The following is a 14,206-nucleotide window of genomic DNA, read 5'->3' as shown; positions in this document are numbered from 1 at the left end:
AAAAAAAAAAAAACTGAGAGCAATAAACACACTTGTGAGAGAGATCTAGAAAGTTCTAGTGAGCTTAGACAAGAGTACATTAGTATCGTTGAATTTCAAAGAATTTTTAATTTCTCATATATCTAACTCTGAAATTCTAAATATTTTTGTGTCAACTTTTCAAGATTTTGCAGATTTACAGATTCACAGGTCAATTATGGAGGTATTAATATAGATGGAAAGGAAGAAAGACAACTAATTTCAAACTTTGGACAAGATAATGAGAACATGATTGCTAATGCATTGTCCATAAGGTATGATTTAATCACAATTTTTACTCCTAAATTCTTAGTATTTGATTATACGAAGAATTTTTATTCAACTAAATCTGATTTTTATTATATATTTGTTGCTTGTGAGAATATTAATTTAAAATGTCATAGTGGAACAAAAATAATCTCGAATATGTTATTTATATATTTTTGTTGGCCTCATAGACGTAGAAGTGTTGATGAACTTTATTCTAATTTTATTGCATGTAAGAAAGTTAAATCTCAAACTTTTTTGAATATGTTGTGAATTCTTTTGCTTATTCTTACTCATACATGGATTGATATTGCTATAAATTTTCTACTTGATTTGCCTAGGGTTAGAAAACGTAAATATATCATTAATTTTTCTGTGGATAGATTTTATATGATGATATTTCTAATTGCAAGTCAAAATATTAAAGATTTACACACATTGCTGAATTATTTCCAAAAGAGTTTATGTGCTAATTTATGCTAGTTGTTTGGATGAGTATATCTTGCATGCTAAACATGTTTTGGATAATTCTGTGCGAGATATGGAGCATTCTCATGATTATGATATTTCTAACTCTGTTGGATGTTATGCTTGTCAATATCTAAATATTTTTAAGTCTTTGGCTATTTTAGAATTATTATTTTTGTCCTTAAGTAACAATGTTACTTTAGATGGTGAAAGTAAGATTGAAAAGATTGAACTTGCACACATGAGGGATATAGCCATAATTCAGTGGGTAAAGAAGAGTTATCAAACTATGGTATTTGAACTCGAAGGTTGGGTTTGAATTCTTTGAAGGAAGGTAGAGCTTCTCATTCAGAAAAAAAACAACATTTGTTGCTGGAGAAGATGGTCCATTCCAAGTGTTGGAGATTATCAAGGACAATTCCAGCAAGAATAATTTTCTTGGTAGATATTATGGTTCAATTGTGTTTAGTATATCTAATTTTTCTCCTTCTGATATATATGTAGATTCGAGGACGAATCTTGTTAAAGAGGGAGAGGATGATAAGTATTTAAGAGGGCATTTTTGCCTTCTTAGGAATAAGGGACAAAATGATAATCTTGTCATATTCAAAGATTTAAATACTATAAGAATTATATTATGCCAGTCTTGAACATCAAGAAGACTAAAAATTCGTCTAAAAAATAGTAGTGCTGAAATGACGGCTGTAACACCCTACCATACAGAGTCTTATGCTTAAGTCATAATTCAGAGATGGCAAGGTATTACGACCTCTAAAAATAAAGTTTAGTACGTATAGTAGTATGAAAAATGATATAACTAGAAGCCTTTGAAGAAAAAGGGAATAAAACAAAATCGTAACTTGAAAGCGCAACACTCCGATCGATAACGTAACGAACAAGGGTAAGATAACGCGAGATTATATATATACAAAGGAGTGTCAAAAACATGAATATCAAAACTCATAATCCGGTTGCGACGATAACCGGCCTAAGCATAGCAATATATACAAGTAAATAAAATAGAAAACCCCAAATAAAACCCAAAGGGACATAAATATGAAAACCTATTCTCCAAAATTCCCTCTAAGAGGAGTCATCACAGATTGTATTATTCAGTGGAGATAAAAGTATCAAAGCAAAACATATAAACAAAAATAGAGTCCCGAGAACAAGAATTTTTGCTAATCCAGAAGTCTCCAGCATGCTTCAGCGAGAAGCCTCACGTCCTGCATCTGAAAACCACAAAATCCGCATGGGTGAGAACCGAAGGTTCTCAGTATGGTAACAGTACCCACATATCTAACATGTAATGTCCTGGGAAAGTCGAAGGCAATCCTAGAACTTCCACCGAATAAATTCAAAGCTTATAAACAGGCTAAACCATAAATGACAACTGACTAAAGATTCTTCAGTCTAACTAATACTTCCCTTTCCAAATCCTTCAACCTCCCAACCACCAGCAGGAGTATCATATAGCAAACACAGTTATAACAGACAATAGATATACAAATAGGAAACAGGTACGGCATTTAGACAATTAGCAAGTAATATGCAGTCAATTAGACAATCTTAAATAATTCATATAGTATGCATATGATGAATGCCTATCCCTAATGATTGATGATATCATCAGTCGATTATATAGCCAACTCGACAAGTCCTGGTAGCTAACCATTGGACTGTTCCTCTATCGTGCATCCCCAACTCGAGTTATACTCAACATGATCATTATCATAATCATAATCCATATCCAACACCCTCACTGGTGTATATTCACGGGGGCGAGCTCATCCGGAACTTTCACAGTGTCCGGCCACACTTACGACATAGGGTCAGCAGAGTATCGAGTCTTCACCTGGAGCACGTGGTGGCTAGCCACTACTTTCATGCAGAGAAACTCGTATCTCAGATAGTGGAAGTGCAACATTCACATTTCATTCAATAGCATATATGCATTTATACTTGGCCATAATCAATAATGGCTATGCCGTAATCCGGTAATAACTCAGCCATCCGGCTCACAGTTCAAACCAGAACCAGCCAATTTATTAACAAATACAACCTATCGGCTCATGGCACATACAACACTTCCACTACCATCCTCCGTATCGCATTTAGTCCTCTTTGATCATCATTGATCATAAGTTTCCCCTTTCTTCATTCACAAGTTACTACATCCCCTAGCCCATTTCTCATTGCTAGGCATATCATAATGATTTAAAGACATAAAGGGTAAGATCGAAGGCTTAAAAGTATGAAATTTGGCTTTAAAAACTCAAAAATTAACTTTGGGAAGAAAACAGGGCCACGTGTATGCGTCCTCCACGCGCACGCGTGGATGGCCAAAAAGTTCATCGACGCCTATGCATCGCCCACGCGCACACGTGGATGGAAAAATAGCCAAGCGACGCCTACGCGTCAGCCACGCGTACACGTGAGTGCGTTTTGTGCCCCAGACACAAATCCGGCACAAAACAGGCACAACTCTCGGAAATTTTGGCTGGGCAACCATTTTAGCACATCGACGCGTACGCGTGGGCCACGTGCATGCGTCATATACGCCTACGCATGGGGAGTATTCTGCCAAAAATTTTTTTAAGTTAAAAGCTGCAGAATTCAGATTAAACCCCCAATTTTCCAACAGACATAACTTCGTCGTTTTAAAATGTTTTTCGCCCGTTCTTCGAACGGCATAACCACCCCGGATCCAATTTTAGTTCTAAATAAATTTGGCACAAAACGGAGATCCGGAGTTCAAGTTACGTCCCATCAAAGTATGTCCAAAAACCACATTTTCATACAAAACCACAAAGTGCCATTTTCAAACAAACCAATTTCATCCCTTTTTAAAATCAACCAAATCATACCAATTTCAACCCCTTTTAAAATCAATAAAAGTATACCAAAAATCAACATCAAGCCTCCTCAACTCACCCATTAACACTTTACCACAAATCACAAAACTACCATCCAACTATTTTACCCATTTCAATCAAATGGCTAAAGTACAAACACATTAACATGTCATACATCATTCCTCATTCCAATTTCTAATAACACCATTTCCAATCAACCATCATTACACATAACCCATATCATACTCACCATCAGCATGGTTTCACCTATAATTCAACCTCAATGATTCATCAAGCATATATCACAACATGCATTTTTCTCATATAACACACCATCAAGGCATCAATATTCATAATCACATATATGACCACATCATATATCTCAACCATTCAATAACATCAACAATTTAATGCCTATCTTAGGGCCTCTAGCCTAAGTTTTCACACCACATTACATTTTAGATACAGAAAACCGAGACAATACCTTAGCTGATTTCCCAAGCTCAACCGGAGCACTTCCAAATCACTTGTCCACAAGCTCTCAAGGTCTCAACACCTCCAAGAACAGATTTTTGCACACCAAGGCCCTTTCTCTAGCTTTCCAAAATCTCAATCAAGCTCCAATATTCACATACACACTACCTAAGCCACAATCATCATACCCATACACAACATCTCAATACCTAAACAACATAGAGCAACAAATTACACTAGGGTTGAGAGTCTTACCACACCCAAGGTTCAAGAAGACAAGATTAATCTTCTCCTTCAAGAGAGTTGGGCCCTATAACATCAAAGAGTCCAAAATATCAACACATTTCTCCATTAAAATCGAAATTTAGGGATGAGGAACTGAAATAATTTCGTGGCTTACCTCAAGAATAAAGTAGTTGGTTTTGTAGAGTTTTTCACGGTGAACGTGTGGCCACAAACTGTGTGGCAATTGGAGTTCTAGATCAAAAGTTATGGTGGTTTGAAGATCAACAAGGGAGAGAACTTGAGAAAGTGTTCTTCTCCCTTTCCCTTCCATTTTCAGCGTGAATAGTGTATTGTGAGGAGAGAGAGTGCTGAAAATTAGGGTTTTGGTTTAGTTAGGTTGGGCCAAGGGCCCAATATGGGTCTGGTTGGCCCGGTTTGGCCCGTTCTGTCCAATCTTAGTCTGATTTCTATAAAATTGGTACCGAAATTCTCGTCTCAATCTCCTCTATCATATTAAGCCATAAAAATCACATTTTTGGCTTTCTAGAATAAATTCTCATTTATGGATTAATTAGCCATTAATTAACTGGATTTTACATTCTACCCACCTAATTGGGAATTTTGCCCACAAAATTCAAATTCAATTACCTGAGAATAAGTGCAGATAATCTGTTTGCATCTCCCTCAAGCTCCCAAGTGTGTTCCTCAACACCGCCTCGGCTCCATGCTACTTTGACTAACAAAACCTCTTTTCCACGCAACCGTTTGATACTAGTATCATCAATTCGGACTGGAGCCACTAGAAGCGTCAAATCTTCTCTCAACTGAACCGATTCAAGTTCTAACACATGGCTAGCATCAGGAGTATACTTCTGAAGCTGCGACACGTGAAATGCATCGTGCAGGTTCGAAAGGTGAGGTGGTAGTACCATCCGATACGCCACCGGTCCGACCCTCTCCAGGATCTGAAACGGACCGATGTATCGAGGATTCAACTTCTTTGCTTTAATTGCCCTTCCTACTCCTGTGATTGGAGTAACTTTAAGGAACATATGGTCTCCTTCCTCAAATTCCAAGGGCTTTTCCCACTGATCGGTGTAACTCTTCTGGCGACTCTACGCCATAAGCATCCTATCTCGGATTTTCTTGACCTGTTCAGTGGTCTCAGCTATCATCTCTGGTCCTAACAAGCCTTTCTCTCCCGCTTCATACCAGCATAGCGGAGATTGACATTTTCTCCCATACAAAGCCTCATACGGAGCCATTCCGATGCTCGTATGGTAGCTATTATTGTACGCAAACTCCACTAACGGCATATACCGATCCCAACTCGCCGGTTGGTCCAAAACAAAAGCTCTCAACATATCTTCTAGTGTTTGGATCGTCCTCTCAGATTGACCATCTGTCTGAGGATGGTAAGCCGTACTCAAGCTTAGTCGGGTCCCGAAAGCTTTCTGAAATGCACCCCAAAACCTCGAAGTGAAATGAGGATCTCTATCAGAGACTATAGTAGCCGGTACATCATGAAGTCTCACAATCTCTTTTATGTATAACCGTACTAGCTCTTCAAGGGTGTAAGTCATTCAAAGGGGTAAAAAGTGAGCTGACTTCGTCATTCAGTCCACAATCACCTAGACAGCATCAAAACCGGCCCTAGTCCTTGGCAATCCTGACACAAAGTTCATCGCAATGCTCTCCCACTTCCATTGCGAAACCTCTAAAGGTTACAACGTCCCGGAAGGTCTTTGATGTTCAATCTTCACCTTCTGACAGGTTAAGCACTTTGAGATGTATTCCGCCACATCATTCTTCATACCCGGCCACTAAAACATCGCCTTTAGGTCATGGTACATCTTAGTACTCCCCAGGTGAATAGAAAATCCGCTCTTGTGTGCTTCTTTTAAGATATCTTGTGGCAAAGTGCCAACATCCGGTACAATGATCCTATCCTTGAATCTCCATAGCCCATCCTTATCCTCCGACACTCTCCATCATTTCCCTTGCTCAATAGCTGGTAACACCTTCCATAACGCATCATCATCTTCATGAGCCTTTAGGAGTTCGAATTTAAAATCACTTAAGATTTGTAATCGACTCAAACATAGAGTTCCAGACACTTCATGAACACCAATCTTCAAACTCTCGAATTCTTTGAGTAACTCTTCTTCTCGAAGCATCATCCAAGTGGCATACAATAACTTCCAACTTAACGCATCCGCCACTACATTTGCCTTTCCCGGATGGTAATTCAACTCAAAGTCATAGTCCTTCAATAATTTCATCCACCTCCCCTGCCTCATATTAAGCTCTTTCTGATCAAAGAGGTATTTCAAGCTCTTGTGATCAAAGAAAACTTGGAACTTAATCCCATAGAGATAATGCCTCCACACCTTCAAGGAAAACAAAACCGCAGCAAGTTCCAAATCGTGCGTAGGGTAGTTAACTTCATGAGGTCTCAACTGCCGTGAGGCATACGCCACCACATTACGATGCTGCATTAGCATGCACCCTAGAACTTTTAGTGAGGCATCACAGTACACCTCAAATGGATCGTTCGGCTCAGGTAACACCAATACAGGTGCAGTGGTCAACTTTTTCTTCAACGCCTGAAAGTTCTCTTCACACTCAGGAGTCCAAACAAATGGTGTATCCTTGCAGGTTAACTTTGTCAATGACGAAGCTAATTGCGAAAAACCCTTGATAAATCTCCGGTAGTAGCCGGCTAAGCCCATAAAACTCCTTATCTCAGTTAATGTGGTTGGTTGCTTCCATTCCATCACTGCCTTCACCTTAGAGGGATCTACCGCTATCCCCTATTTACTCACTACATGCCCTAAAAACTTCACCTTACTCTTCCAGAATTCACATTTAGACAGTTTCGCATAGAGTTTCTTTTCCTTCAGTATCTGTAACACGGTCCTCAAGTGTTCCGCATGCTCCTCTTCAGTCTTGGAGTAAATCAGTATGTCATCAATGACGACAACAACGAATTTATCCAAAAATGGACGGAAGACTCTGTTCATATAATCCATAAACACTGCAGGAGCATTTGTCAACCTAAAAGATATCATAATGTACTCGTAATGACCATAACGAATCCTGAAAGCGGTCTTAGGGATATCCTCATCCCTCACCCTTATCTGGTGATAACCGGATCGCAAGTCGATCTTAGAGACAGCTCCTTATAACTGATCCATGAGATCGTCAATCTTCGGAAACAGGTACTTATTCTTTATTGTGACCTTGTTCAGATGCCTGTAATCCACACAGAGTCGCATACTCCTATCCTTCTTCTTTACCAGTAACACTGGCGCACCCCACGGAGAAACACTTGGTCGGATAAAGTTCTTACCCAACAAATTCTCTAACTGAGACTTTAGCTCGGCCATTTCCAGCGGTGACATCCTATAAGGTACACTCGAGATTGGTCCAGCCCCAGGCACCAACTCAATAGCAAACTCAACCTCTCAGTTAGGTGAAAATTCATCAATATCATCGAGAAACACCTCCGGAAACTCACACACAACCAGAATTTGTTCCAATCTTTGATCATCACCCGAAATACCCATGGCTAACAACAAGATACCCTGACATTTGGCCCCTGATCATAGAGTTCATGTAGTAACTATTCACCACAACCGGTCCTTCTGTATCTTTCGGCATGAAGCATACTATTTTTGTAGAACAGTCGAGCAGGACATGGTTCTCAGATAACCAGTCCAATCCCAAGATAAGATCAAGACCGATCATCGGCAAGCAGATTAAATTATGGACAAAATCACGCTGCTTGAACCTAAAGGAAACTTGCGGGCATCCTAGCCTAGTTACCATGGCTTCATGGGTAGCATTATACACCTTTAGGTCATAACCTAAAACTACAATCTTCAAGCCTAGTACACTAGCTTTTTTGAATGCAGTGAATGAATGTGTTGCTCCCGAATCAAATAAAGCATTTAAAGTTTAACCAGCCATTTCACAGTTACCTCGGATAAGTGTCTCGGATCCCTCAGCACCTATACCTGAGGTAGTGAACACTCGACCAGTCTGCTGTGCCTTCCCTGCACCTTACTTTTGCTTCTCCGGACAGTTTGCGGCCTTGTGCCCCGCTTTACCACAAGAATAGCACAAGCCTCACTCGACCTTGCACGGGGCTCCCGGATGGTGACTTCCGCACCTAGCACATGCTTGCTCACTCTGAGGCTGCTTTTCAAATCTCTTTCCTTAGGAGTTGTTGTTGTTGAACTTCCTGAAGGAGCCTCCTCGCTTTAAAGGCGGACCTCTAGATGCAAAACTCTTCCCTCGGTTCTCTAGAAATGATCCCTTGTAACTTCCTCTCTCAGCAGCTACCTTCTTCACACACTCTTCCACAACCCTAGTCTTATTCACCAACTCGGAGAAAGTCCTAATCTCTATTGGTCCCACTGAACTGAAGATATCACTCCGGAGTCCTCCTTCATACTTAATGCACTTCCATTCATCATAGTCCCCCGGAGTCCCCTGACACATACGGGAGAACCTGAACAGCTCCTCAAACTTGTTAGTATACTCATATACGGACATAGTGCCCTACTTCAGCTGCAGCAACTCAAGTTCCTTGGCCATCCTGGCAGAAGTTGGAAAGTACTTCTTATAGAACTCCTCCCAAAAGGCATCCCAGGTGATGTAGTCATCACCCTGCTGCAGAAGACGTCGGACTCCTTGCCACCAATTCGATACTTCTCCAGTGAGCAAATAGGTAGCAAACTTAACACGCTGCCCTTTAGGTATTACCTGCGCTTGCAGTGCTCGCTGCATAGCTTGAAACCATGTATCGGCTTCAGTCGGACTAGCAGTTCCCTTGAACTTAGGTGGATTAACCTTCTAAAAGTTTGCCAGTGTCATCGGGCCCTGACCTCCGCCTCCGTCATTGCCATAGTTGTTCATTTGTTGCCCAAGAGCCTCGGTAGTGGCCTACATAGCCGCAGCCATATTCTCCAATGCCGCCATAAAGTTCACTGGGTCATTAGGGTTAATCTTCGGCGCACGAGCATTAGTACGACCTCTCCCACGGCCTCTACCGCGTCCACGAGGCGCCATCTGGTTCCTATACACACCAAACAATCGATATTAAGTTGATCAGCCTTAATATCGGAAGTCTAGTTCTTCAAAATCCCAAATGCATGCTCATGAATGTTTATGCCAATTATATCAAGCAGATATACTAATAACACATAACACACATACAGAGAATGCACAGAAGCATAGTCACTTCGTCCCTCAGGCTCTATAGGAACGAACTGCTTTGATACCCTAATGTAACACCCTACCATACAGAGTCTTATACTTAAGTCATAATTCAGAGATGGCAAGGTATTACGACCTCTAAAAATAAAACTTAGTACGTATAGTAGTATGAAAAATGATATAACTAGGAGCCTTTGAAGAAAAAGGGAATAAAACAAAATCGTAACTTGAAAGCGCAACACTCCGATCGATAACGTAACAAACAAGGGTAAGATAACGCGAGATTATATATATACAAAGGAGTGTCAAAAACATGAATATCAAAACTCATAATCCGGTTGCGAGGATAACTGGTCTGAGCATAGCAATATATACAAGTAAATAAAATAGGAAACCCTAAAGGAAACCCAAAGGGACATAAATACAAAAACCTATTCTCCAAAATCCCCTCTAAGAGGAGTCATCACAGTTTGTATTATCCAGTGGAGATAAAAGTATCTAAGCAAAACATATAAACAAAAATAGAGTCCCGAGAACAAGAATCTTCGCTAATCCAGAAGTCTCCAGCATGCTTCAGCGAGAAGCCTCACGTCCTACATCTGAAAACCACAAAATTCGCATGGGTGAGAATCGGAGGTTCTCAGTATGGCAACAGTACCCACATATCTAACATGTAATGTCCTGGGAAAGCCGAAGGCAATCCTAGAACTTCCACCGAATAAATTCAAAGCCTATAAACAGGCTAAACCATAAATGGCAACTGACTAAAGATTCTTTAGTCTAACTAATACTTCACTTTCCAAATCCTTCAAACCTCCCAACCACCAGCAGGAGTATCATATAGCAAACACAGTTATAACAGATAATAGATATACAAATAGGAAACAGGTATGTCATTTAGATAATTAGCAAGTAATATGCAGTCAATTAGTCAATCTCAAACAATTCATGTAGTATGCATATCATGAATGCCTGTCCCTAATGGCTAATGATATCATCTATCGGTTATATAGCCAACCCGACAAGTCCTGGTAGCTAACCATTGGACTGTCCCTCTGTCGTGCATCCCCAACTCGAGTTATACTCAACATGATCATGATCATAATCATAATCCATATCCAACACCCTTACTGGTGTATATTCACAGGGGCGAGCTCAACTGGAACTTTCACAATGTACGGCCACACTTACGATATAGGGTCAGCAGAGTATCGAGTCTCTACCTGGAGCACGTGGTGGCTAGCTATTACTTTTACCCAGGGAAACTCGTATCTCAGATAGTGGAAGTGCAACATTCACATTTCATTCAATAGCATATATGCATTTATACTCGGCCATAATCAATAATGGCTCCGCCGTTACCCGGCAATAACTCAGCCATCCGGCTCATAGTTCAAACCAGAACCAGCCAATTTATTAACAAATACAGCCTATCAGCTCATGGCACATACATCACTTCCACCGCCATCCTCCGTATCTCATATAGTCCTCTTTGATAATCATTGATCATAAGTTTCCCCTTTCTTCATTCACAAGTTACTACATCCCCTAGCCCATTTCTCATTGCTAGGAATATCATAATAATTTAAGACATAAGGTGTGAGATCAGAGGCTTAAAAGTATAAAATTTGGCTTAAAAACTCAAAAATCAACTTTGAGATGAAAACAGGGCCACACGTACGTGTCCTGCACATGCACGCGTGGATGGCTAAAAAGGATTTCATTTCTGTTTTTCAAATTTCTTGCCTTCTCTCTTCGATCTCCTTCGTGTATTTCTCTCTGTGTTCTTCTTCATTATTTATGTATGTTTCTCTCTCTATTTTATTTCTTCTTTTTTCTGAAAACAAGCTCTGAAATTGTTTGGAAGAGAATGGATGATTCAATTTCAGATTGGTAGCTGAACCAGAGCAAAGTAGATTTTGAATTTGAATCCAATGAAGCTCCTAAGGTTTGATTTAGTTTCAATTAATTATTGAAACTGATTTTGAATCCAGTTAGTAGTTTATGATTGTGTAGTTGAATAATGTGTGAACATTACCTGTGAAATTTGCTGTTAATTAATCCTTGTTTGAATTGAATCTAATGTACTAGTTTTGATGAATTTTGTGCATTTTATTTTAGACTTTTGGGTGTAGATCAGAAATATTTAGGTGTATTTTAGGAAAGTTTGGGTGTATTTACAGTTTATGACCTTTCAATCGCACAGAGGGTGAATTGTTTTATCATTTTAGTTGAATTGTTTTAGTTTATGTTTAATGATGATTCATGAATCTGGTTTTTGTTATTTTTATTATGGTTTTATAGTTGTATTTACATTCTATAGTTTATTCTTGTGTTTGATATGGTGTATTTTTTAGTGTACTTTGCAGCCCCTGTGTATTGTTGATGAGCAGTTTGTTCCCAAGGTTGGAATGACTTTTAAGACCCTTGAAGATACTACAAAATTCTACAAGGATTATGTGAAGGCTGCAGGTTTTTCTACAAGAGTTCGGAGCACAAATAAGAAGAGAAACGAAATTAAGAATCAATTGATTACATATAGCAGAGAGAAACCATGGAAATAAAAATATCTCCGACTGAGAAGGCAAATCCCACTGCTGGTTTAAATTGTCCTGCAAGAATTTATATACACATATTGAAGGACGTTGGTGTTTGGATCATTTTGAAGGTCGTGTTGCATCATTCACATGCTTGCTATCCAAATCAAGAAGACATGCTCAAATAGCACAGGGGAACTAAGCATGTTCGTGCGTCGTACAATAGAGAATAACGAGGAAGCAGGCATCAGACCAAGCAAAACTTACCAATCATTTGTTGCAACAGCCGAGGGTCACCGCGAGTTAAATTTTATTGAAAAAGACGTGAGAAATTACATCACGAGAGAAGTGCAGAATGTTTCGGAACAAGACGATGCTATAGAATTCAAGAAAGGAGCTCAAACTCGAGGACGATCAATCCATTAAGCTTGCTTTTTGGGCGGACGCAAGGAGCAAAGCTGTCTTTGAGTATTTTGGAGATGTTATTTCATTCGACACCACCTACAATATGCTGCTCTGGTTTATGATACTGAATTAATGTTGTTTTATAAAACTGCTGCAAAGGTGTATGTTGGATATTTTTGGGTGTATAGGATCCATATTTGGGTGTATTTCATGATTTTAATTCTGTTTTGTCGTAATCTATTTCAGGTATAATCTGGTTTGTGGTTCTTTTATCGGGGTGAATCACCACGGGCAGTCAACACTTCTTGGATGTGCTTTGATGAAAAACGAAGAAAATCAATCATTCAAATGGTTATTTCAATGTTGGCTTTGTTGCATTGGAGGAAAGGCTCCGAAAGGGATTCTCATTGATAAATGTGCATCGATGCAAAGGGCTATCAAGGCTTGTATGCCCACAACAATTCAGTGTTAGTGTATTTGGCACATCATGAAGAATATTCCAAGCAAATTAAACGGATTCAAGGGACGCATAGAAATCGAACAAGAAATGAGCCATGTTGTTTGGAACTCTCATACCAAAGAATCATTTGATAGGAATTGGAATGGTTTTCTGCTGAAGTATGGTCTTGTTGACAACAAGTGGGTTTCAGGTAATGACATTTAAAATCTGTAGCAGAGGTGTAAAATTAATGTTTTTGGGTGTATTATAGTCTGATTTGGGTGTATTGTGCAGAGCTTTATGAAGACCGTCATATATGGATTCCAATTTATCTGGATCACCACTTCTGGGCCGGGATGAAAAGCACACAAAGGAGCGAGAGCATGTATTCATTTTTTAACAAGTTCATTACCCGAAATATCTCACTTATTCAATTCATCAAACAATACGATAATTGCCTCAGAAGTAGGGAGCAAAGAGAGAGAGAATCAGATGCTGCAGATTTTCACACGGTCATACCGTGTGCACCAAAATCCTCCATAGAAGCTCAGTTTCAACATGTGTACACTCACCAAAAGTTTAGGGAAGTCCAAGCACAATTCAGAGGGAAGGTGAATTGCATCACAAGATTAATGAACTCCGCTTTACGCTATTCGGTATACGAAGTTAGAGAACAAGTTTTCAGCTCAACATTCAACAAGTTTGCGGTTACTTATGACTCGGTAGCAGTCCAAGTGAAATGCCAGTGCTTATTATTCGAGTCAAGAGGGATATTGTGCCGTCACTCCCTAAGTGTGTTAAGCTTTGAACAAGTAACCCAAGTGTCATCGAGATATATATTGGAACGATGGAGCAAGAAGGTAAAGAGGCGACACACACACATCAAAAGCAGCCACGACGAGCCACTGTTGGAGCCAAGAAGCAAGAGGTTTGACAAATTGGTGTTTCGTTCGCAAAATATATGCAAATTTACATCAGAATCTGAGGAGCTGACTGGCATTCTGCACTGTGCCTACGATAACGTCATGGTTGAGATGGAAAAACTAAAAACCAAAAGGAAAGGGACATGTTTGTTTTCCCACTAAGATGCCAACTTGGAATCCGTTAATGAGCTTCAAAGCAGAAGAAGAAGAAAATGAAAGCTCTAAGCGAGGTATAGTGACAGGTTCAAAGTTGGACAAAGAAGAAGAGTATAGGTTTAAAGTTGGACAAACAGATTGCAAATGCCTCAAAGAAGAAGAAAATGAAAGCTCTAAGCGAGGTAAAAGTGATGTTCTTTAAATAGGTGATAATTG

The 14,206-nt window shown here is 39.6% G+C and overlaps 1 long non-coding RNA gene across 1 annotated transcript in view; it reads left to right on the top strand.

Moving 5' to 3' along the window:
- LOC110270593 overlaps window positions 1-1,262 on the top strand; it is a 13,133-nt gene extending 11,871 nt beyond the window's left edge. The window contains exon 3 of the long non-coding RNA XR_002360233.1: window positions 1,094-1,262. This is a non-coding gene — a long non-coding RNA (uncharacterized LOC110270593). The remainder of the gene's footprint in view (window positions 1-1,093) is intronic.

This window comes from Arachis ipaensis, chromosome B04, assembly GCF_000816755.2.
Source record: "Arachis ipaensis cultivar K30076 chromosome B04, Araip1.1, whole genome shotgun sequence".
NCBI classification, from domain to species: Eukaryota; Viridiplantae; Streptophyta; class Magnoliopsida; order Fabales; family Fabaceae; genus Arachis; species Arachis ipaensis.
Note: the sequence above shows the minus strand (reverse complement) of the source record. Positions and strands in the feature narration are given on the sequence as shown.